General features: G+C 40.5%; 1 protein-coding gene across 1 annotated transcript in view; it reads right to left on the minus strand.

The window, feature by feature from the left end:
* The window catches only part of LOC101974423 (monocarboxylate transporter 1), a 29,580-nt gene extending 19,807 nt beyond the window's left edge, over positions 1–9,773 (minus strand). The window contains exon 1 of the mRNA XM_078027032.1: positions 9,624–9,773. The gene's annotated coding sequence lies outside the window, so the exon portion shown is untranslated. The remainder of the gene's footprint in view (positions 1–9,623) is intronic.
* Positions 9,774–23,344: the final 13,571 nt, after the last annotated feature.

The following is a 23,344-nucleotide window of genomic DNA, read 5'->3' on the forward strand; positions in this document are numbered from 1 at the left end:
CGAAGGGAAAATAGATGCTGGGCAGACCTTAAATGCACATGTCACACACCCTCATAGGTTAATATTCTGCACAAGGATGCCATCTACGTCAGTGTCTTCGTTAGGCGCATATGATGGCGCAATCACATATCTCAGGCTCAAATCACTGGCCAAACCAGAAACCTGGGAGCTCTCATTAGCTCTTGTGCCCTACATCTGCCCAGTCTGAATAGCTCCTGGATCTGTCATCCTCGACCCTCTCACACCCACTACACCTTGATTACCATCTCCCATGGGCTAATGCAACAGCTTCCTAATTAGTTTCCTGCCTTCCACTTTTCCTTCATCCTATTTCATTTTTCACACTGCAGCCCAAGTGATCTTCTGAAAGCAAACCTGTTTGCTCTTGTTCATAAACCTGTTTTGTGGATCCAGATATACCACCCTCAGAACCACCTCTTAATAAGGTGGTTCCAAGCCTACTGTATTCCAAACCTAGTGCAATCCCACCCTTGCTTACCTCTCCAACTTCATCTCTCCTGATTTCCGTCCTACACCGTGATCCTGCCATACCAGGGGCCAGGCTCTCTCATCTTCTGCCTTTGGTGCATTTTTGTGCCTTGTGCCTCAAGCTGGCTCTCCCGTCACTTGAATGCTTACTGTCTTCAAATCTCATTGTCACTCAGCTGGCAAGGGCAAGCTAGGTGTCTCTACTGTGTGCAACCACAGGACCCTAGTCTTACGCCTCTCATTTCCCTTTTGCCTCTCTCCCACTACATCGTACATGGCCCTGTGAGTACAGACTGTATCCATTGTGTTTAATGATATGCTCCCATTGTCTAGAAATTTCTAGCAGATAGGAGGTAATTATATTTGTAAAATTAAATGAAGCCCATTTTATAAATGAAGAGGTACCCAAGTTGTTAAGTGCTAGACTCCATATCCAAATCCAAATTCATCTGGTTCCAAAACACGTGTACTTTAATATACAGAGCCTTTTTTTTTCCCCAAAGGGGAGGGATAGAAACTCTTAGAGATTGCTGGGTTGATTTGTTGTTGTTATTTTTTTTGTCATCCTGGGGATTGAACTCAGAGCCTAGTGCATGATAGGCAAGCACTCTACCCCTGAACCATATCTATTGCCCTTGCATTGATGGATTCAATGGTAATCCTACTTACATATTAAGTACAGCACTACTAAGCAAAATTACTAAAAAATGAACATTAATGTATAAGATGAGTAAGAGTTTGTTGTAACCAGATTATTGCTATCAAAACAAACATGTTAGGGCTGGGGTTGTGGCTCAGTGGTAGAGCGCTCGCCTAGTATGGATGAGGCACTGGGTTCGATCCTCACACCACATAAAAATAAATAAATAAAATAAAGGTATAAAAATAAAGGTATTATGTCTGCCTATGACTAAACAAAAACAACAACAACAAATATGTCTGGATTACTACATTGGTTTTTTTCTATTTAAACTAATATGGGACTATCTCAGTGGTAGAGCACTTGCCCAGGATTCATGAGGCTCTGGATTCTATCCCAAGTACTACAAAAAAAAAAAAAAAAGGAAAGGAAAGAAGGAAGGAAGGAAGAACTAATGTAAAACTTTTTGTTTCAGTAATGGGGATTGAACTGAGGGCCTCGCATGTGATAGGCAGGTACTCTACCACTGAGCTCAATCCCCAGGGTCTCTCTAAATTGCTCAGGTTACCTTTGAATTTGTGATCCTCTTGCCTCAGCTTCCTAAAGAGCTGTGCTTACAGGCACATGCCACCATGCCCAGCTTTATAAAACATTTTTACAATGTTTGAAATACCGTATAAAATCATCCGGAATTCACTTGTGTAAACTCGTGTTTTAAATATTAAGCATGCTTTCATAGTCACCACTAACCTACATAATTAAATTCAGATAGATCATTTGGTACCAGAATTGATTTTGATCAAATACAGAGTACTTTTTTATTTCTTAAAATAATGGTCATCCACAATATACAGGAAATGTTTTATTTTAGATTGTTGATAAGAAACAAATATAAAAAATATGAAAATTTTTCCTCTGGAGCTGGTCATCTCCAACGTCTACACATGTACACAGGTATTTAAGAAGTGTTAACTTATTTTGGAATCTGCCGTGGCCCCACAGATAGAAGAACCTGGGCAAACTCTTTAGAATGCTGTTCCTCCAGAAGAATCTGAGACCTCTTCTAACCTGAAGAGGTTCCAGCCTGCCCCACACTCTGCCAGGAACACCTGACCAGAGAAACAGGACCGAACTATGACCAGGGCCAGTGAATTCCGCTGGCATAGCCCTGTTTGCAGGATGCCAGACACCACCAAATGACTTCAGATTCCCCAAAATGATTTGGGATCAATGGCTCAGCTTGGAGCAGCTCTTACATTGCCATTAACATTCAGAACTTCCCTAGTAGCTGCTGTAGCCCAGAAATTGATAAGAACCAAATCTGAACAAGAGGCAACCACTGTCCTAGGTTACAAATGCATCTCCTTCAGAGATTTCCCCCCAATTATTAGGATTATTCATCAGAATAGGTAAGAATATGCCATGAAATTATGAGAAATTCATTCTCCTTCCCATTCATTGATGAAGCAAACAAAGATAAGTTAAAGTCCTTGAGGGAATACAGACCATATCTTCCATTTCCCCTGCAAGAGATATGACTGGTATAAGAACCATTTGTTTTTCCCAACACCACTGTGCCCCAGTCTCCCAAAACATACCATCTTTGGTAAAAGTCTCTGCTGACACTAGTTTTCTTTCACAACTATAGTTTTTATAAGATTTACTTTTGGTGTGGAGCAGTAAGAAAAATATCAAGCAAAATATTAGGTGAGCCCAGCCCACTGACAGGCAGAGGGAGGTGCAGGAAGATTGGCCAGGCCAGGGCTGGGCTCTGCCACTGCTGGAGGGCATGAATGTTCTACCTCGTCTCCAGCGCCAAGCCACCAGCTGCACAGCAAATCTCTGAATAATGAAGAAAACTTCAAAGTGTTTGGAAATGATTATAAAGTTGTTGTGACAGTACTCGAAGAGACTGATCCTGTTAACAGGAATGGTTATGAATTTATCTGACCTCATGAAGTACACAAAGCCCCTTGATCATAAGACTCTGGATCTGGATGTGCCAAACTTTGCAAATGTTATAAGCATGACAAAAAATGTAGTTATATCAGATATCTGGGAAAACCTCCAGAAATTTCTTCTTGTGAGCATTCTTTTTTTTGTTGTTTTTTAGTTATAGGTAGATGCAATGTCTTTATTTTATTTTTATGTGGTGCTGAGGATCGAACCCTCATGCATGCTAGGCAAGCGCTCTGCCACTGAGCCACAGCCCCAGCCCTTGTGAGCATTCTTTATGGATTAAAAGTATATGAAATTAGAATCACACAGCCTTTGGGACAGGAGTGCCCTGAGTTTTTCCTTTGCTAATAAAGCAATAAACCTTCTTTTTCCTTTTTCTCAAAAAAAAAAAAGTATATGAAATTGACAAATAATATTATAGTCTATGTGCGAGAATAAACTCTTAGGAATTAGCACTATAGAAAGACTATTTTCTTTCAAAATCTGAAAAAGTGCTTTATCCCCTGGAAATGTTAAGAAATCATTACCTAATTGTTATATATCCACATTGTGTTTTGGAGCCCCTGCTTCATTGAAATAATTGTAAGAGCTGGCCGTGGCTCAGAGCTTAGTATGTGCAAGGCCTTAGGTTTGGATTTAATCCCTTGCACCAAAAATGCAAAAACAAAAAAACTTAATTTAAAAAACAAATTTGTAAGGCATCCTGAATATCACCCGAGAGTCTTTTATCTAAAGATTAAAAATCAAGCCGGGCATGGTGGTGCACACTTGTAATCCCGGCAGCTCAGGAGGCTGAGGCAGGAGGATCCTGCGTTCAAAGCCAGCCTCAGCAACAGTGAGAGACTAATCAACTCAGGGAGACTGTGTCTCTAAATAAAATACAAACAAAACAAAGGGCTGGGGATGTGGCTCAGTGGTTGAGTGCCCCTGAGTTCAATCCCCAGTACAAAAAAAAAGATTAAAAAAATCACTTCATTTTTAAGAAAGAAAGAAAGAAAGAAACCCTGAAAAATAAATAAACAGTCCTTTTATACCATTTTGCCTCTTAACATGACATCTGATTTATTTTGAAGAGAACTAGGTAACCTGGGCATGGTGGTGCGTGCCTGTAGTCTCAGCTCCTCGGGAGGGTGAGGCAGGATATCCTAAATACGAGGGCAGCCTACACAACTTAGACTCTGTTCCAAAAAAAACATAACAGAACTAGGTGCGTGAAAACGTTGTCTCAAAAGTTTGCAGTCTTCAACTGTTTTGTCCCCAACAGAACTTTAGAAAATATGTGCTCTCTTACACATTGATGACTCAAATTTGTTAAGTTTAATAATAGCAAATATACAATTTCTGGAATACTATAATTGTGTTATTGTGAAAAGCAAGCTCTGCCCTGCCCTGAATTACTCCATGATGTATAGAACAGCAGTTTTCAGGTTGTGCTGCAACCTGAGTTACTCCATTTTGTAAAGCAATAATTTGACATGAGCTACTTTGTTTTGAATCTAAGCCCTGAAGTTGAATGACTTTACACCTTGTTTGTACCAGTAAACCACCACTGGCTGCCTGATCAATAAGGCACAAACCGATAAGTAAATTAATCTGCCAATAAGAATGACCACCTGTGGACTTATGAATTAATCAGAAGCACATAGCTATACATAGGCATATCAAACTCATATTAAAAAAAAAAAAACAGGCCCAGGACAGGCACAGTGGTGCACACCTGTAATCCTAGCAACTCAGGTGGCTGAAGCAGGAGGACTATAAATTTGAAGCCAGCCTCAGCAATTTATTGAAGCCCTAAGCAACTTAATGATATCCTGACTCAGAAATTAAAAAAAAAAAAGGACTAGGAATATGGCTGAGTAATTAAGCACATAAGTACACCCTGAGTTTAATCCCCAGTACCCCCACGAAAGAAAGAGAGAGAGAGAGAGAGAGAGAGAGAGAGAGAGAGAGAGAGAGAGAGAATGAACCAACCAGGTCCATGAGCTGATTGAAAACACCAAACCACTGAATGAAGCAACTCCCTTACTCAAGGCCCATAAAAGAGGAAGAACCCCAAGACTGGACACAGCAGCACCCTAACCCTATCACCTGGTCACTCATCTCAAGCCTTGCCCAGGAAAATCACCACATCAACCAACCTATGATTTCCTGTTTCCACTGGGCTGCTGCAGAGTGTGGCTTCTCCTGTCTGTGATGGCCACGCACAGCCCATTCCAAGCTGACACTCTGAAAATGAAACTTGCCATCTATCCATCCATCCACCCACCCAGACCTTGGCGGAGAATAAGTTCCTGCAATTTGACGGCTCTGCGCTCTGAACAAGTTCTTCTGATCGTGTGTAATCTTATCTGACTCTGCTTTGGTCTCTGCTCCACTCTGGGCCATGCTCCCAGTTCAGCCTCTGAAACCTCTGGGGCTGCCTTAACCCTTTCTTAGCCTTTCTGTAACCTATATATACAACTGTGTGGCTTGGGTATTACAGATATTAGAAATTAAGAGTGGACTAAAAGAACCTGTAATCACCTGGCTTATGACTCCTAGGTGACCCACAAGTACTCAGTGAACTACCGTTGACGAAAGAGGGACAGCCTGTGAATTTATTGTTATTCCAAAATTCTGACATTTTAGAAGACACAAACAGGTTTGGTCTGTGTTAACAACATAACTCACAGCAGTTATATGTTCTTTAAATACATCTTTGTCAAAACCATGGCGACTGGTTCATGCAGTTCATGGACAATGACCACTGATTGTCCTGTCATTTTATCAGAAAAAGTCTGACCTCATTTGAATTCAAAGCAGTGGGTTGATAAACCTTCCTGTTAAAACCACCAATCTTTCCAAATTCTAAGATTGATATAAGACAGAAGTTTATTGCCTTGTGAAAATGTCTTGTGAAATAAAGTCCTGCCACTTCAATAATTTTCTCTAGAGCTATCCATTCTTGATCCCTCCCCCTTTTAATTTTTTTTTTAATTTAATACCCTGGAAAAGTACACCAGAGTAAGAATCTGGATGAGTGAGGAAGCTTTTCTTTTGCAAGGAGGGAAAAGAGGACTTTTGTAACTTTTGAGTTGGGAAAGAGATCCTAAGGGACCGATTCTCATCTCAGGGAGATCATTTTATTCTATTTCACTTTATTTGAGGTGGGGGGTGAGGTGCTGCTGGGGATGGAACCCTGGGACTCACACATGCTAAGCACAAACTCTAACACGTAGCTACACCCCTAGACCCTCAGAGAGTTCATTATAAATCACCATATATATGAAACTGAGGATCTACAGTAAAATTCTCTAAAATTGTACCTCCATTTGAAATTGAAGGTTACTTGCCCTGAGGCATTTCTAAAATTTCCACTTGAATTATAAAAACCATAATCTCAGTTCAAGGGAAACAATTCAGATTCTAAAATTAAGTAGAAATGTTCCAAGGCAGGTCTTTTATAAGTTTCCTTCTGAATTAAAAAAATAATAATTAAGATTACTTCATTCTAGAATATTTATACTTAAATTTCCTCTAGTCAAAGCAGAACTGTTTACTATATTAAGGTTCACTTGGAAAGGCTAATACAATATACTGGATTATAATCAAACTTCGAGCGTAGTTCCAGGTATGATTTGTCAGTTTGTTATTAAAAAGTTAAACTTTTTGGCCACTAAAAACTGTCTCCAGTCTTAACAGGTAACATTTTATTGTATTAAAACCTTATTCTAGGGCTGGGGTTGTGGCTTGCCTAGCATGCATGAGGCACCAGGTTCCAATCCTCAGCACCACATAAAGTAAAATAAAGACACTGTGTCCATCTATAACTAAAAAATATTTTTAAAAAACTTATTCTACAATGCCAAAATTATATTTAAAACAGCTAGTGTCTTAAAATAGATTTTAAAAAAAGAAAGTGAATGAAATAAAAGCATCTAAAAGAAAAATTATGGGACATGAACCCAACAGAATCCTACTGGCATATTTTCCTTGTTTCCTGCAATTTTTTTATGCTGGTATAAATTTTGAAATGTAATCTCTTTTTGAATAAGGACACAAGATTCTGAAGAAAAATTGAAAAAAGAGGAGTTCAAGACTATTAAAAGACCTTGACACAATACGAGAGAGTTTTGTTTGGCAGAATTTCAAATTATATACTAGAATATAATCTTCGAACATCATTATCTGTAGCAATCCAGAGTATAGTCTCCAAATCAAAACAATATTCTTTTAACCTATTAATCTATGATTGACATGGTCCTAGGGTTTGGAGCACAAATATACTGGTTCATTTAAAATAACAAACAAGTATGGTGTTAGGGTTCTGGCCATCTTCATATTCATAAACAGGTACCAACACTGGGCACAGTGGTACACACCTGTAATCCCAGCAACTCAGGAGGTTAAAGCAGGAGGCTCAAAAGTTAGAGGCCAGTCTAGGGAACTTAGTGAGACTCCATATTCATAAAATAAAAGGGGCTGGAGGTGTAGCTCCGTGATAGTGTTTATTTAGCATATGTGAGGCCCTACATGTAATCTCCAGCAACACACATACACACAATGCCACCACTAGTTTCCACCTCCTCACGTTCAGGTCTCTTTGAGCCTATTGGAAAATAATAGTCCTATAAAGAGGAACCCAACAGAGAATGCTGTTTTTTTCCTTTACTAGGGGGTGCACAAATTTAAGTACTCAAGAGTAATATTTAACACTATTGTTTTATAGCTAAGTTTCTTAATAGTGTTATATTTTATAAGTTTTTTTTTCTTCCTTGCAGTGCTGGGGATCAAATGCAGGGCCATGCATGCCAGGCAGAGGCTCTAACCACTCCCCAGCCCTATAAAAAATGTTTATGAAAAATATCTCATAGGTTTTGATGATCAAGACCACATACTATAATTTTATTTCAAAGCTTTATTCATCATTCTGAAAGTTTGAGACTCTTAAATTTGTCTCTCCTAGTACTTTCCTGTACATAGTTGTCTGAACATCATTACTACTGCTCATCTGAGCTCAAACCTCAAAGAAGGAAAAAAGTTGTTTTGTTTCTGTAGAATACCCACGACAATCCATCAAAAAAAACCTTAACATACTGAGTATTGTTTGTGCAGGATAAGGACTACCGACACTAAGTGCAGCTAAATGGTTATTTGCAAATCTGTTTTGAAGGGTATTTTCCACACTAAGAAGCATTAAAAAGGAAGTTTTCTTACCTTAAAATGCATTATAGGTGAAATTTAAGTGTATGAATGCTGCCAACATAAATCCTAGACTATATGGTCAATAAGATAATAAACAACACCTGTACTGCTTGTAATCCCAGTGGCTGTGGAGGCTGAGGTAGGAGGATCACCAGTTCCAGGCCAGGCTGAAAAACTAAGGGAGACTGTCTCAAAATAAAAAGGGCTGGGGAGATAGTTCAGTGATTGAGCAACCCAGTGCCCTAAAAATAAATAAATAAATAAAAATCACTGTACTTCATTATAAAGTACACTTATAGTAAAATTTCAACCATCTATTTCATTTTCAAAAAAAAAAAGTCAGTAAATCGTTAATATACTCCCCTATTCTCTATTGAATTTTCTCAATGGCAAACTACAAACGACCCAAGTAACCGTTCTGCTGGTACAATCATTAGAGAGAAGAAGGTCAACGCAAGTAATTTCTAATTTGCAGAGCAGATATTCTAAATCTGAGGTTCATCAATCTCTAATTTAGGTCAATAGCCACCGCAAAGGCCTGCATTGAAAGTGAGACTAGAGAAAAAGTTCGGAGCTACTTTAGGAAATGTGACTGATGCGCCCCACAGTGTTAGAGCGCTTCACAGATGATCACCATTACCCCTGAAGTTGCAGAAGTACGCTCACTGTTCACTGAACCGTGTGTTATGGGACTACAAAGATTGTTTACTACCTTTTGGGAACTTACAATCTGTTAAGGAAGGGAAAGCACACAAAAATAATACAAGGTTCACCCCCACACACACACACACACACCACCAGGGATGGGTGGGTCAGATTTGAGGATAAAAGGGAATTTCTTTCTACAGGTAGCACAGAGTTAAGAGGAATCCTGAACCGGGAAGAATTCCGTTTGTCAGGGAGAATTAAAGGCAGGGGAACAAATAGTGCTCAAAGATGGGAGGGTGACGGGTTGCATGCTCCGGAGTCCAAAACGATCCCCAGCCCATCACCAGGGCGCAAAAACGCCCTGCCCGGGAGAGCCTGGAAGGCGGGAGGGAGGCTGTCAACCCTATCTGTTCTGACAGCCCATTCATTATTCTTCCAGATCCAAAGCATGTCTAGTGGGGACGAGGCCACTGCCCTCGGTCACCGTGGCCACATTCCTCTCCCAAGCCAACGGCCAGACACCTGAATGCACTTCGTCCACCACGGCCACCGCCGCGCTTCGGGGCCACGCGGCTGCCCGGGGCCACGAAGCCCTCGTCCAGCCGCCTGTCTCCGGGGGAGACAAAGGTCTCCGCTCCCTCGAGGGTCCACGTGACCCCACCGGGGCAGCGAGGGCGCCGCGAACCGCGACCCAACTAACCGTTCTGCGCGCGGATCGCGGAGCCGGAGCGGGACGCGGCGGACGGTGCGCTCTGGGTCCCGCGCGGCCGGCGCTGGGGCTCCCGGCTCCGTTCCTCCAGCGGCGCCGCTGCCTCCGAGCCCGTGGCCCGAGCATGCGCACAGGCGCGGCCCGCTGTCCGGCCCTGGGACACGCGAAACCTGGCAGGTGGTCCTGTGCGACGACTCCTCCCGCCGCGAATCACCCGGCCACCTCCGCGCCCCGGCCTCCAGGCTGGGTTGCTAACCAAGAAAAGGGAGAAGGCTCTTGGGGGCCCGACCTGAGCGTGGGGGCCCATGGGGACGGGAAGAGGAGGACTGGGCAGCGTTTGAATGGACGCGCTGCAGCTCGGACCCGGGAAGACCCCCGGGCTGTGGACCGCCTGCGCCTGGCTCCCCTGCGGGCCTGGCACTTGAGCGCGGTGACCTCGGGGAAGTCAGCCTCCAGGGGCCTGTTTCCTCTCTCGAATGGCAACAGAGAACCGACTTCCTAGGCTCGTAGGAAGTTTGGGTGAGAGAATTTAGGAATCTCCCTGACCACGTTGCCCGGGCTGTGGCATTTGATGAACGGTGGGTGTCACCAGTCGGTTAAGAGAGCGCGGTCAGAGGGTGGGAGGACTGGCCTGATGGAGGTCATCATCATCATCATGGTCATCATCATCCATCCGAAACAGAGTCGTGAGCATGCAAAGAGGCCGCGTGTTCATGGACACCGAATATCTGGGACAGAATAGAATTACTGCTAACGACGTTGGGAGGCGGCAGATGAAATGCCAGGTACGTCACCTGGATCATTTGAGAATCTTCACAACCCCATGAAGTAGATGCTGCAGCAAAAATTTTTATAAATAAGGGATCTGAGCTCAAAAAGGGTCAAGTAACTTTCCAGCAATCAGGGAGCTAAGAAGTGGTCAACATTTTGAGTCAGACTCCTGAGCTTACTCTGTCACAGGAGCCATTATAGTTCTTGATCAATCCCCAAACCAAAGTGTGTCTGTTGAAATGATGGAGTTAAGTAATCATGGACTGTCTCTGAGACTTTTGAGAAATATCCAATAAGTATGAACCAAGGGCTCTGCCTTGACAAAGCTTAAGTTGGTTGAGGAGACTGAGTCAGGCTAAGTCAACCAGCCTATGTTGAGCACTTGCTACATACCAGGACCCTGCCCTTCCCTTCACATCTTGGACCCTCCCACTTTTTCTCTTCACCCCCACTTAATTTTCACAATTTCACAACAGCCTTATAAAGTAGGCCTGTTTGTTTTAACCTGAGATTGAAGAGGAGTAGGGATTCAGGAGTCAGGTCTTAAAAAGGTCCCATATACTTTCTGTCTTTTTTGTACAACAAAAGGTTTTTAGTAACAGCTCAACATGTTAATAGAAGAAAGTGTGGAATTTGCAGCCGCATGCAAACATAAAATTGCATTTTATGTTTGAAAAATGCAGGAAAGAGGAAGAGGCTTGAGGTCATTTGGGTGGCCAGGACTGAACCGCAGTGGTTCAGGATCCTTAGGGTGGCAGCAGCATTCAGGGTTGATGGTAGAGAACTAGGAAGATAGATTGGGGACCTGACTAGAAGTCAATCTATGAATTCCTGTAGTGTGTGATGACAGTAGAAAGAGTAAAAGTAATTCTTAGGAAACTTCTTAAGGAAAGCTTAAAAAGCAGGTTTAGAATATGGATTCAGCAGCCAGACTGCCCTGTTTCCAAAAGGAAAAGTGCACATTCCACAGAGTTGTTAAGGAAATAAAATTAGTTCTTGTAAACAATGTGAATCTGGCACATTTCAAGTGCTAAATAAGCATTTGTTAAAAATAATTTGTAGAAAATTAAGAAAACAATTATTTTAGCACCCAAAAGATTAAAAGTTTCTAGTAGTATATATTTAAGGAAGTTGCAAAAAGTTTAGGCAACTATGGAGCCTAAACTGAATAGTTTAGGAACATTCCCCCCAAAATAGTTCTTTAGACAACAGCTGCCAGTTCAAGACTTCAGGCCAGCTAAATACAAAGTGGGGAGTTCCCATGATCATGCTCAATAATTTGCTAGGCTCAATAATTTGCTAGGACGTCTCAACTCATTGAAAGCTATTATACTGCAGTTCATGTTTACTACAGGGAAAGGATACATTAAAATTAGCCAAGAGCAATATAGGATAAAACTCAGGAGGGGTTCAAATGCAAAGCCTCTGATCATTCTCTCCCTGTGCCGTCCTAGACAGCACTGCCTCCTCCAGGCTATGATGCGTGACAGTGCTCAACCAGGAAAGATCACGCAAGTTCTGGTGTCCAGGGGTTTTATTGACGCTTCATTACCTCAGCATGGATCATTGCCTGTGTGGTTGAATTCAATCTCCAACCCTCCTTATCTCTCTGAAAATCAGAATGTTATCAAGTGGCTAATTGCCCCATCCTCTGATCAAACATAGTTAATCTTTCTGGCATTGCCAGCCCCTCCCCCAAGTCATTTAATTATATTAATTATCAAAGTTCCCCCGTGATTAATCTCCATAGCATTAGCTAATAAGTGTGGCTTGAGGAGCCTACCATGAATTATAGACACTCAGATTACGTTGGGAAATTTCAAGAGTTTAGAGGTCACCTCCTGGGAACTGGGATAAAAGTCAGATCTTCTTTAAATGAGGCCAGTTCCGTAACAAACAAAGATGAAAGACATTCACTGAAAACTGTAAAATTAAATAATACCAAAATAAATGAAAAGATATTCATGGATTTAAAAATTCAATGCAATTCCTATTAAAACTGTAATGATTTTTGTTTTTGCAAAAATGAAAAAAAAATCAATGGGTTGAGAGGCTGAGACAGGAGAAGTGCAAGTTCAAAAGCAGCCTCAGCAACTTAGTGAGACCCTGTCTGAAAATAAAAAATAAAAAGAGCTGGGATTGTGGCTCTGGAAAGAAAAGGAAAAAGAGGGAGAGAGAGAGAGAGGGAGAGAGAGAGAGAGAGAGAGAGAGAGAGAGAGAGAGAGAGAGAAGAAAGAAAAAAAAACAGTCTTCAAAATCATATCCAAATAGTCAAAATAGTATTGGAAAAAAGAAAAAAGTTGGGAGCACACACTTCTCATTATCAAAATTTACTATAAAACTACAATGATCAGGGGCTGGGGTTGTAGCTCAGTGGTAGAGCACTCATCTAGCATGTGTGAGGCCCTGGGTTTGATCCTCAGCACCAAATAAAAATAAATAAATAAAATAAAGGTATTATGTGCAACTACTTCTAAAAACTAAATGTTTAAAAAAGAAAAAAACTACAATGATGAAAACAGTGTGATTCCACTGGCATAATGACAGACAGAGACTAATAGACTAGAATTGGGAGTCAAAGAAAAATCTATCCATGTTTGGCCAATTGATTTTTAAAAAGCATACCAAAACCATTTTATGGGAAAAGAAAATTCTCTTCAACAAATGATGGTTGGATAAGTGGATATCCATTGCAAACAAATGAACTTGTGCCCCTGGATCTTGGATCATAAACAAAAAATATCTCAAAATGGATCAGAAACAAAAGGCCCAATGACAAAACTCTCAGATGAGAATAGAGTTAAATCTTTAAGACCTCAGAATTGATAATGAATCCTTAAATTAAACAAAAAAAAATATATAAGCTGCTGCAGTCTGCCTAGGCACAAATAACCGAGCCACCACAAAGCCTTGTAGGTTCAAACAGCAACTCTTTATTCCCCAACTCTCACCAGCACTGCACACACACTCCTCGGGAACACACACTCCTTCACAGGGCTTCGCGCCCAAACTCCCCATATCAGGCGCCCGAGGCAGATTCCCAGAGCCACCCTATTCCCGGAGCCGGGTCCATATACAACTCAATCAATCCAAGCATCACAGCAATTATATACAGCTTAACTCAAATCATCATCTCAATGGTTCGCTGGGGTCACCTTTCAACCATTCCCTCTGGCAATATGCCAGGTGTCATTCTGTGACTCTCAACATCTCCCCTCTTCTGTTTAATTAAACAACAGCATGTGGCTTAGGGACCGTGCCTGTCTTAGGTTGTCCACTACTACATATGGTCCTTATCTGTCATCGGATGAGCTGACCTTAAGGCGTCAGCCTCCTGCCTTAGGTTGGTACCATTGCAATTGGATCTTACCCGTCATTGACTACCGGTCCAGCATACAGCCACATTTGTGGATAGGCCTTTGCACCAGTGGGGGGGTGAGGTTCTTTGCCTCACCTCTGTTGGTCCCCAAATTTTAGACTATCACAAGCAGAAGGGAGGAGGATGAAAAATGCCATGACACCAAGCCAATTGATGGCTCTTTTTGGAAAAATTGTACCACCAATGACGCCATCAGCAAAGATGCCCCAGCACTACCACAATTTGTTCACATTGCATACAAGTGATACATAGTCCAGGCAAGTTCTGCAAGCAGTTCAAAGCAGAGGAATCCATCAATATGTCCATTTCCTCCCAAAGTAAATTGACTCCAGATTGAGCATCACTTGTTGAGTTATTATTCATTGATGCATCAGTTTATGCAGTTTACTGTGATAGCTATCGAAGAAGCTGTAGTTTGGTTTTATCTTTGTCTTCACCGGCACTGAGATGAAGATAGGACTTCTGGCAATGATGGCTAAAAAGAAATTATGTAACATTCCAGCAGGCTCTAAGAAAACAATTTTCTGAACAATTTACATTATCCTGAACAGAATTATTAAATATAATGAAAAGGAAAGGTGAAAGTAAACAAACAGATCTGTTAACCACCTTTAAAAACAACCTCAACAGCTGTTTACCTGATTTAAATTAAACCATTTAAATTATGTGAATAAAAAAAATTATTTGGATCCATTTTTTTCATGAGCGCTCCTCATATATGATCTATGGACATATGCACATACAGACATACAACACAAAACAGAAGTGTGCACACATAACATACAACACATAAGACAATAGTGAAGGCCTTGTAGCTTTATACAGGTGAAATCTCCATTGCAATGTTTAAAAACTCCACAGTCAAAAAATAGAACTGATCAGAAAAAACATTAATCTAGGTCTGTATGAGCTCAAAAAATAAAATAGAACTTCATGATGTGGGAAAAGGCAATAATAAAATAGATATTGAAAAAAGCATCCTGGTTACCACCTGGGTTAGACTCTTTTTTTTTTATATATATATCCCATCCTTCTTCCTGTAACTTGCATATGGGTCTGAAGGTACTCCCACAAGCAAGACCCAAGGTTTTTTACATTTGAAATAGGCCTTAATGGTGTTCATTATTCATTAGCCTCCAGGTGTGGGAGAATCACTGTCACAGATGTAAGAATAGCCAAGCTGGAGTTCTGAATATCAGCTGTTATGGATTTGAGTCAAATCATCTTCTTTTTGGTCTGTAGAAATTGCTTTGGTTAGTCTCTCTGGAATCCAAATTGGCTGCTGTTCTCCCTATGGAAACACACAAACAGAACCTCAACTCCAGACAATCACTGGGTCAGAACCTTTCCATTGTCCTGTTAGAATATCCTTCCAAAGTACCTTGGGCTTATGTACATTTTTTGGAGACATATGCCTTTCCACAGCACTAAGCCCTGATGAATCCAAATTTAAAAAGTTTAGAGTAAAAAGAGTTATTTTAAGTTTATCTTTGGGGAATATATACCCCTTCCCAATTCCCTCTTTTTGCTTTAATAAGTACATTTTAATAGTTTGATGAGCTCTTTCAACTATGCCTTGTCCCTGTGGATTGTATGGAATTCCTTTATGTGAGTAATGCCAAATGATGAGCAAAATTGTTTAAAAGAGGTAGAGGTATAGCCAGGGGCATTATATGTTTTTAACTGTGTTGGAATGCCCACAGTGGCAAAATTTTGTAAGCAATGAGCTATAATATCTTTAGTTTTTTTCTCTGGCATGAAGGGAGCCCATCAAAAATCTGAAAGAAATATCAACTGTAACATTCAAATATTTTAATTTTCCAAATTCTGGCAAGTGTGTGACGTCCATTTGCCAAATATAATTAGGTATCAGTCCTCTAGGATTGACTCCAAGATTAACTTGTGGTGAAAAGGTCACACAATTTTGACATTGTTTTATTATTTGTCTAGCTTGTTCCTTAATTATTTTAAAATGCTTTTGTAAAGTATTAGCATTGACATGGAACCTTTTATGAAAATTTGTAGCTTCTTCTAGTGTAGAGAAAATATGTATGTCATGTGTAGTTTTATCTGCTAAATCATTGCCCAAACTAAGGGCTCCAAGCAATCCTGTATGTGCCCTGATATGTTCTATAAAGAATGGATCTTTTCTGTCCCAGATTAGACTCTGTATAGTGGAAAACAAAGAGAAAACAGTAGAGGAAGGGGAAATCCTAGCAGCATCTTCAAGGGATACTATAGCATTAACTATATACTGACTATGGGAAAATAAATTAAATCCAGAATCTTTAAACATCACAAAAGCTTGTAACACTGCATTAAGCTCTACCTTTTGAGCTGATTGTTTGGGTACTAAAAATGTAAAAGTTTGATTAGGGGTAACTACTGCTGCTGTACCATTATTTGACCCATCAGTGAATATATTTGGAGCATTCATGATAGGTGTTTTTCTTGTCATTTTTGGAAAAACTACAGGATGCAAAGACCAAAAAGAAAATAAAGGATTAGATGGTAAGTGGTTATCAAATGAAACATTAGATTTACACATGATTATTGCCCAAGTATTTAACTCATTAGCTAACTCATCATCAATTTGATCCATAGTATATGGAGTAATAATTTTATTGGGAGAAATTCCAAACACTCCCTTTGCTGCTTTTATTCCTTTGAGTATTAATTGTCCTACAGCCTCAGGATACCTAGTAAGAATAGTGTTAGGAGAATAAGATAAATGTATCCACAATAATGGACTTTCTTGCCAAAATACTCCTGTAGGAATATTTTTTGTTGATATTACAATAAATAATAAAGGCAAACATATCAATTCTATCCAAATGCATATTTTCCATATATGTTTTAATGATTTTTAATGCCTTTCTTGCTTCAGGCGTTAACATTTGGGGTGAATTTGGATCTGATGGACCTTTTAGGATATCAAATAAAGGTCCCAACTCTCCTGTTGGTATGCCTAGATAAGGTGTTATCCAATTTATGTCTCCTAATAACTTTTGAAAGTCATTAAGTGATTTGAGTTGATCTACTCGTATTTGAATTTTTGGTGGACAGACCATGGTTGAGGATAATAGAACTCCTAAATAATTAATTGGAAAATTTAATTGTACTTTATTTATTTCTATCTCTAGATTATAATTTTTTAATAAATTTTTAAGTGTGGCATAACATTCTAGCAATGTGTTTTTATCTTTGTGTGTTAATAATACATCATCCATATAATGAAATATTTGTAGTTCAGGATTTTGATTTCTATGTGGCTGGATTGCTTTGTTAACATAAATTTGACACATAGTTGGGATGTTAGCCATCCCTTGAGGGAGTACTTTCCATTCATATCTCTGATCAGGACCTTCATGATTCAGTGCAGGGATAGTAAATGCAAAACGTGGACTATCCTCAGGATGAATTGGAATTGAAGAAAAAACAATCTTTAATATCTATAGCTAAAACATACCAGGTTTTTGGCAAAGCAGACAATTGAGGAATCCCTGATTGAGCAAGTCCCATAATAACCATCTCATTATTAATGGCTCTTAAATCTTGCAATAATCTCCATTTACCAGATTTCTTTTTAATGACAAAAATGGGAGTATTATGGGGAGATATGGAAGGTTGTATATGTCCCTCCGCTAATTGTTGTTTGACCAGGTCATGGGCTGCTTGTATCTTTTCTTTAGTCAGGGGCCACTGAGGAACCCATACTGGTCTTTCTGATTTCCAAGTAATTTTTATTGTCTCAGTGACCCCCTTCTGAAAACCCAATCCATGTCTATTTATTCCTTGATCTATTTGAATTGGTGCTGCTCTACCTTGTTCTTGTTCTCCTAATCTTTTTCCTTTCCTAAAACCTTGTCTAGCCATAATAGTGGGCGCATTTGGATTGATGTTATTTGTTAATGTCAAACCTAATTGATCTAGGACATCTCGTCCCCATAAATTAATAGGAAGGTGATCCAAAACATATGGCTGTATAGTTCCTTCACATCCTTCAGGATCCTTCCAATCTAATACCATTGCACTTCTATGGGGATTAGTTGCCACTCCTAGGCCTCAAAGTGTTTGAGTGGCCTGTTGTAATGGCCAATGTTTCGGCCATTCTTGATGAAAGATGATGCTAAGGTCTTTCCACCTGTATCCAGTAGCTCATTAAATTCATATCCTTGAATATTTAGTTTTAGCATTGGGCGAGAATCTAAATTTAAAGACAGCATAGCCCAATCTACACCTGTGGAGCCTAATCCCCTGGAACCTTTTTCTATAGTACTACTGGAAAATTTATCATGCAGGCTGAGTATTATTAATAACTGTGCTATTCTATCTCCTGGTGAAATTACTGATATACCTCTTGGAGAACTAGCTATAATTTTTATTTCACCTTCATAATCAGGATCAATTACCCCAGGACTTATCATAAGTCCTTTTAGTGTAGAAGAACTGCGTCCCAATAATAAACCTACTGTTCCTTGGGGAAGAGGTCCTTTTACTCTTGTGGGAATGATTTGAACTCCCATCTCCGGAGTTAGTACTGCTCTGGGGGAGGCACAGATGTCCAACCCTGGGCTCCCTCTGGTTTGTCTGATGAAAGATCTAATGGACAATGTGTCCTGGGCACTACCCTGATGGTGTTGCTGGGTTCCTCCATGGTGTTGCTGGGTTCCTCCATGGTGTTGCTGGGTTCCTCCATGGAGTTGCTGGGTTCCTCCAGTGCCCTGTATATTTGTGGTCGTGGGCCCCAGAGCATTGGGACCCCTGTCCATTTTTTGGCAATGGAGCCCGATGCTTTTCTCCACAATATCATGGGTAAACCCCTGGTCCTTGTCCATTTTTTGATAACGGAGTACCTTCTATGGTGGTTTGAGAACGGCATTCATTAGCCCAATGTCTCCCTCTACAGCATCGTGGGCAAATATCTACTCCTCTGATACCTAGCTTTGTTAAACCCTCCTCCTATGGGGCAACTCCATTTAAAATGTCCTGTTTGTTCACAATTGTAGCATGTTTTTGGCCTGGCATCTAAAGCCTGTTGTACTGCAGCTTCCAAGACTTGCCCTTGTTCATTAATGTCTCTACATAATTTAATATATGTGTTTAAATATTTATGTTTCCATGGTCTAATGGCCTCCTTGCAGAAACGATTTGCTTGCTCATAAGCCAGTTGTTTTATTAATGGCATTGCTTGTTCTGTATCCCCCAAAACTCTGGTAGCTGTTTGAATAAGCCTATCTACAAATTCAGCGTAAGTTTCATTAGCTCCTTGTATTACCTTAGATAATTGACCTTGTAAATTTCCATGTCCTTGTAAAGTCTTCCATGCCCTAACTGCATCTGCAGCAATTTGTGAGTATATAGCAGGATCATATGTAATTTGTTGCAGCTGACCCTCAAAAGTTCCCTTTCCTAACAACATATCTAGATTTCTCTGAAGATAACTGGCTGCTGCATTTCACCTAGCTATCTCCATGCAAAATTCCTCATTGGTAACCTTCCATAACAGGTATTGTCCTCCATTTAACACATATTTACACATGCTAGCCCAATCTGTTGGCATCATGTCCAAGTTGGTAATGGATTCGACCATGCTTACCATGAAGGGAGCTTGAGGGCCATAGGTTGTTACAGCCTCCTTTAACTGCTTCACTGTTTTGAAATCTAGAGCATGGTGAATTCGCTGCCCTCCTGCCTGCTCAAGTACAGGGCATGCTAATCTTTGAGGTCCTGTCTCAGGATCCCATCTATCAACTACAGGGGTTGAGGGCCACTCAGCTGTCTCCATAGATGGAGCTTTTGGTTGAATTACGCCCTCTGGTGATAGAACGGTGCTGGTAGCAGCCTCCTGTTGTAGCTTCCCCCCTGATAGCTATTTCTCCTCTAAGCTTTCTTCCTTTAAATTTTCTTCCTCTGTCTGACTAGCTCAAGAGACCTTTTCTTTTGCTTGATCTAACATGTTTTCTATCACAGTCTGAATCTCTAACAATTTACTTAACACTCTTTCGGTTTGTTTTTTACTAATTTCTGATCCCATATTTCTACTATAAAGATAACACAAAACAAAACCGAAACAGAATGAAACCAAAACTGAACAAAAATGCATTGTATCATGCCGCGGTCCAGCTGCAGCAAAATAACTGGGAGGTGACGAACAACTTGTGTACATTGATACAGCAGGAGTGGAAGCCCTTTATTGTAGGACAGAAGGGGTATATATACATTCCACACAGCTTATCTTAATTAACATAAACTAGATACAGCAGTCAACCAATAAGGAATCTCCACACTTTAATGGCTCACTGGCATTACTTCACAAACCACTCCCTCTGGCAAAATGCCAGGCGCCATCCTGACTTTTTTACAGACCCTAACATTATCAAATTTCCTATTTTCTTGAAATGTATATTCGTGGTCTATTTCTATCTCTATCTCTGGGGGAAATAACTTCAAACCTTGAGCCAACCATTTTCCCCAGTTTGCCTGAGAAAGTTCTAGGGACAGGCAACTTGAAATAAAAACAAAATAAATCAAAACAAGAACACATTGTTTTTTGAAGTGTTCACCCATTCTCTCGCTCTTCCTCAGGGGCGAGCAATTTCACTTACCTCCAAGCTTCAGGCATTCCCCGAACGGGCCACCAAATACCGCAGTCTGGCTGGGCACAAAATAACCAAGCCGCCACAAAGCCTTGTAGGTTCAAACAGCAACTCTTGGGGCTGGGGATGTGGCTCAAGCGGTAGCGCGCTGGCCTGGCATGCATGCGGCCGGGGTTCAATCCTCAGCACCACATACAAACAAAGATGTTGACTGCCAAAAACTAAAAATAAATAAATAAATAAATATTAAAATTCTCTCTCTCTCTCTAAAAAAAAAAAAAAAAAAACAGCAACTCTTTATTCCCCAACTCTCACCAGCACTGCACACACAATCCTCGGGAATACACACTCCTTCCACAGGGCTCCGTGCCCAAACTCCCCGAACACCCGTGAGAACTGCCCGGGAACTCCAAAGTATCAGGTGCCCGAGGCAGATTCCTGGAGCCGCCCCTATTCCCGGAGCAGGGTCCATATACAACACAATCAATCCAAGCATCACAGCAATTATATACAGCTTAACTCAAATCATCATCTCAATGGTTCGCTGGCACCTTTCAACCATTCCCCCTGACAATATGCCAGGCGTCATTCTGACTCAGCTGTGGCTCTCAACAATAAGCAACAAAAGAAAAAGACAAATTGGATTTCAACAAGATTAAAAATTCTTGGGCCTCAAAGATATAGTCATCACTGTGAAAAAGCAAACTGCAGAATGAAAGAAGCTACTTAAAAATCATATATCTGATAAAGATCTAATATCTAGAATATACAAATAATTTTTAAAACTCAACAACAAAAAAGAACCCAGCGAAAAATGGGCAAAGTACTTGAATAGACATTTCTCCAAAGAACACATGCAAGTAGCCAAAAGCATATGTTCAGAGTCATTAGTCATTAGAGAAACACAAATCAAAGCCACAATGAGATGCCACTTTGTACCTATTAGTGTGACTATAAAAAAAAATTTAAGTTGTAGAAGGACACAATACCTTTATTTTATTTATTTATTTTTATGTGGTGCAGAAGATTCAACCCAGTGTCTCACATGTGCTAGGCAAATTCTCTACCGCTGAGCTACAACCCTAGCCCTAAAAAACAATGTGAGAATGTGGAGAAATCTGGAACATCATATATGCTGTTGGGAATATAAAATTATGCTGCTGCTAGGAAAGGGGTAGCGCACACCTGTAACCCCACCAGCTTGAGAGGCTAAGGCAGGATAATTGGGAGTTCAAAGCCAGCCTCAGCAACTTGGTGAGGCCCTAAGCAACTCGGTGAGACTCTGTCCCTAAAATACAAAAAAGGGCTGTGGATGTGGCTCAATGGTAAGCGCCCCTGGTTTCAATCCCTGGTACAAAAAAAAAAAATGCAGCCCCCGTGGAAAATAGTTTGGCAGTTCTGTAAAAAGTTAACAAAAGCGGTGAACTTTTTCAGCTTAACAAAAGAGGTAAAAGACCTCTACAATGAAAACTACAGAACACTAAAGAAAGAAATTGAAGAACACCTTAGAAGACGGAAAGATCTCTCATGCCCTTGGATAGGCAAAATTAATATTGTCAAAATGACCATACTACCAAAATGCTATACAGATTCAATGTGATTCCAATTAAAAATCCCATCATCATTTCTTATAGAAATAGAAAAAACATCATGAAATTCATTTGGAAAAACAAGAGACCCAGAATAGCCAAAGCAATCCTTAGCAAGAAGAGTGAAGCAGGTGGCATTACAATACCAGACTTATACTACAAACCAATAGTAACAAAAGAACTGTATGACTGAGGAATTCCACTAGCTATATGCCCCCAAACAAAACAGGTATTCAAGCAAATATTTATAGAGAAATGTTCATAGCAAGTTCACAACAACCAAAGTTGGAAACAATTCAAATGCCTGGCCATAGGTGCGTGGATAAATAAATGTGGGTTATCCATACAATGGAATATTATTCAGCCATAAAAACGAAGTACTGGTAAGTGCCACAACACAGATGAACCTTGAAAATATATTAAGTGAAAGCAGCCAGACACAAAAGATTCCAAGTGTGGGAAGCCATTCTCGCACGTGATTGGGCACCTCCCTGATTGGGTGTGAGGCGCTCTGGCCAAACTGTGTCGGAGCTATCCCCGCCCTCTCCAGGTGCGAGAGTCTGTCCGTGTGGGAGTGTGACTGACCACTGACCCTGAGGCCAATCATTGACCCTGACCTTGGAATGCTGCCCCCCTCGACCTTCATTGGATGGAATTTTCCCCTGAATTTCTTGTTCCCCAATAAAAGCCCACTCCCTGGCGTGCGCTCTCTCTCTCTCTCTCTCTCTCTCTCTCTCTCTCTCTCTCTCTCTCTCTCCTGCTAGTTATGAGTAAGCCTTGCTGCCCCACCGGGTGGTTCGAGTGAGAGCCAGAGAGGTGAGAGCCGTCTCAGACCTGGTCATAGAAAAAGGTAATTGAGTCTGTGTGTTTTATTTTGATCTCACTAGTTAACTTCTATGCCACGAACCTCTTTAATGAAACCAGCGTGCTGGTCGCCTGGTGGATCCAAGTTGTATAATTTCATTTCAAGAAATACCCAGAGACAGAAAGCAGATTAGTGGTTGTCAAGAGCCAGGGATAAAGAGAAAGGGAGTGACTGCTACATGGGTAGGGAGTTTTGTTTGGGGATGATGAAAATGACTTGGGACTTGATAAAGATTGTTGTACAACATTGTGGATATACTAAACACCACTGAAACAAACACTTTAAAATGGCTAATTTTATGTTACATTAATTTACCTCAATGAAAAACAAATAAATGTGGAATATAAGTTTTTCAATGAATCTAATGCTGCTCCTGAGAGGGGCCTTCGCAATTTAATTATGGAATTGATACCTAATCTTGCAGTTGTAACTTTATATATATTTGGTACTGGATATTGAGCCCAGGGGTGGTCTATCACTGAGCTGCACCTCCATCTCTTTTTATTTTT

The sequence above is a fragment of the Ictidomys tridecemlineatus genome, chromosome 11 (assembly GCF_052094955.1).
Source record: "Ictidomys tridecemlineatus isolate mIctTri1 chromosome 11, mIctTri1.hap1, whole genome shotgun sequence".
In the NCBI taxonomy this organism is placed as follows: Eukaryota; Metazoa; Chordata; class Mammalia; order Rodentia; family Sciuridae; genus Ictidomys; species Ictidomys tridecemlineatus.